The sequence below is a fragment of the Nyctereutes procyonoides genome, unplaced genomic scaffold (assembly GCF_905146905.1).
Source record: "Nyctereutes procyonoides isolate TBG_1078 unplaced genomic scaffold, NYPRO_anot_genome, whole genome shotgun sequence".
Classification (NCBI taxonomy): domain Eukaryota; kingdom Metazoa; phylum Chordata; class Mammalia; order Carnivora; family Canidae; genus Nyctereutes; species Nyctereutes procyonoides.
The window spans coordinates 60,592,217-60,595,639 of record NW_026575142.1 but is presented as its reverse complement, the minus strand read 5'-3'; the positions used below and the strand labels follow the sequence as shown (position 1 = coordinate 60,595,639).

The following is a 3,423-nucleotide window of genomic DNA, read 5'->3' as shown; positions in this document are numbered from 1 at the left end:
ATATTTGAGGAAAAGCAAGTAGACAGCATTGTGAGACCTGAAAAAACCAGCATGAAATAAGTGGGAAATGATTAGAGAGTAATTATACTTAGGGCACAGTTGAAGAGCATATTGGCAAAGTTCAAGACATTTTTACTTTGAAGTTTATCCTTTTGGATTAATTTCCCAGAGGACAAGAACAGAGTGACATTAGGTTCCTTCTACTGAATTCAGCAATTCTGGAAAATATTTGAACAAAAACATATATATAAAAGAGTGAGGTTACTTATTTTTCCGAACACAGGCACGTTATTAATCATGTAAATTTAAGTTAGAAGAAATATGGAATATAATTGCTTTCATTTCATTGTGTATATTTTAATATTTACCAATAGTTGATATGTGAGATTTGTTTTTGGTCAGAAAATATGTTAATGTTTTCTAAATAGAAATCATATTTACAAATAAAAATTACAGCTAATTTGTCCAGTGGGTAATCTAAGTTATAAAATGTTGAGTCATCATCAATAGTAAAATGCAATAAAATCTTGTAATTAGTAATAAAACCAAGCAGAAGGTTATATAGTCCACAGACTACAGGGAAATAAAGTTAAAAGGTCAACGTGGTACAGTTGTAACAGAGATGAATTTTAATAAACTCTATAATATGGAACTCTTAATGCAGAGAAAATATGTTAGGAGAATTTCATATTTCCCTTCATCGCAATACTTTATTTTGGTCTGGCAAATGTAAAATATAGCTAGACACAGAAAAAAAAGAAAAAAATCCTCAATATTTTCTTTAAAAAACAAAAAAATATTTACACTTTCTGGGAATGATTTCATAATGACATGCTCTTCAATGTTCCATTTGGTGAGTAGTTGCATAAAGTTTAATTACAGAATAAAAGGGAATATACATTTTAATTTGATTTACCTACTGAATATTGCATGGCAATATATGTCATTCTACCAATTGATACATATTTTTGAGATACAATTGACAGATATTAATCAATTACATTATAAACTATAATATATATTATATACATTATGGTATACATATAAAACCATATTACATAACCATAATATAATGCTTCTAAAAAGACTGCATTTTTTTGTTTCAGATTTTTATTATTTTATTATTATTATTTTTAAATCTGTAATAATTGCCAGTTTTATTCCTCTGGCTAAGAGATCCAGAGGTAACTTGGGGTTTATATATTTTTAATACTTCATCCATCAAGAGTTTAGGTGCCACCATTGCCCTTCTAAGCTAGTTGCAAATTATTTAACTCTTACTTATAAAACTTTAATTCTTTTTGTGTGTGTGACATGTGTTCTTGAAAAAAAAATACATATAAACAAAAAGAAAAAAACTCACGCCACACAGAAATAAGCAGTTAAGTTTTTGATATATGTATGTATGTCTATATACACACACACAGGCACACAAATTTGGGATTTAATCCTACATGTGAACTGATACTAAATGTACTGCTTTGTAACTTGCTATGTTTTACTTTACAATATAGAATGAATATATTTTCATGTAAATATGTGAAACTTTCCAATTGAAAAACAGACCTCTGGAATGGGTCAAAATACAAAATCCAGTGAGATGCTGGTAACAAGGAAGCTGCCTTAAACAAAATTCCACAGATGACTAAAGGTAAAACGAAAATCAGAGATACATCAGAAAACGCTAACAGAAAGAAAGCAGGAGCCAGATTTAATATCAGACAAAAAAAGAATTCAAGGCCTAAAGCACACAGGTTAAGGATGGCTACGTGAATGTCTTTGATTCCAATGCATCATCACAAACTCGTTTCTTACTCTTCTTATCTCTTCCCTAAGCCTTTCCAACTCATCTACTCCTCTTATCATTTCTTCAGGGTCCAAATGCCTCACAGGAATGTCCTCTTTAAACCCCAGGCCAAGTTGGGTCAGCCCTCCTCTAAGATTTCCTCCTACTTCTTGGCTTACACCTTCTTCAGAAGGTTGAGGATTTCCTTCTCCCTCCTATGGTACATCTTCTGAAGGGCGGTCTGCCTCGATCTTTGGCATGTTCTGTGGTTTTCCTTCATTTTCTTCACGAGACTTTTTCATGTTGAATATTTTTCTGTTATTACTTTTGAATAATCCTGAAAGGACATGGGGCACTTTTCTCCTCCAGTAATACGGAGCAAGATTTTTATTATTTGAAAGGCGACAGGAATTATGTGGATGTATAGAATTCCTCATCAGAAAATTCAAGAGACATGTAAAAGTCCACTGGGGTTCTGATCTTAAGGAAGTAGAACCTTTCTGACTGGTTGTATACTTAGATTAGAAAATATACTTAAAAAAAGCATTAGAAAATGATTAGATTATTATTTCATTCTAAGTAGTCATTTTTTATCTACTACCCTATTCACAGATAAATATTTAGTAATATTCCAGGTTGTTGATTTTGTCTCTTACCACTATGGTTATAGTTCATGTAGAATTGCATATCTAAGGAAAGCAAAAATACTTGCAAATGATTCAGAGAGTTAATACCTGTTTATTTCATAGTCCTTAGTATTCTCTAAACAACACAGCTTTTGACTCTGAAACATGAGTAATTCTATATAGTGACACAATTTGCCATATGGGAAAGAGTTGCTTATTCAGGTAATTTATGCTAATTAGTACCAAGAGAGAAAATAGATTTTTTCCTGTGATCTAAGTGTATACATTAATCAGAAAACAAAATTCACATTTGCATTAAATCCTGCACCAATAAACCTTGATTTAATATTTAGTTTTCATTAAAAGTGAATACCTAGATTAATCATACAATTCTTTTGGTTACAAATGCTGAATTACTAACTTAAAAAAAGATTCCAGTTTCTAATTTCTTGGATAAACTTTTTTCCCTAACAAGCAATTATCATTTCCTTGCTGTTCTTAGAGTTGCTCTATGATGAAGAGGTAAGCAAAAGATAGTTTCCAAACACACTAGGAAAGCAAAGTGGTACAAACAATTCATGGCTGGTGATGGTGAGGAGTGAGGAGGAATTACATTAGGTATGATTTAAGGGAAAAGATGACAATTTCATACCATGTGTCTAATCCTGTGCATCGAATACTTGAAGACCTTAGGTCAGTGGGATCTTTTGAAACAGACACTGAAAATTATAAAAGATGTATTGATGGTAAATTTTGTGAAAGATGGAAGAGGAAGTAGGATTAGGCAGCGGAAGCAGATCTGATACCTGTGTAAAGGATTTGGCAGGGATGGTCTCATAGACACTGGTTCTCTCATTAATAACATAATGGTAAACTTAACTATCTCTAATTACTAGATTTTTGTTCTTGTCTCTATAAAGATTGTGTATGTGCATTTGTGCAATATATGTTTATGTTTATCACTGAGTCTTTTTTTTAAACTGGACTCCTAAATTCATTCATTTAATTAGA

General features: G+C 31.4%; 1 pseudogene; it reads right to left on the bottom strand.

The window, feature by feature from the left end:
- Positions 1-1,734: 1,734 nt before the first annotated feature.
- LOC129498385 (transcription elongation factor A protein-like 8) lies at positions 1,735-2,088 on the bottom strand (annotated as a pseudogene).
- Between the last annotated feature and the right edge of the window lie 1,335 nt (positions 2,089-3,423).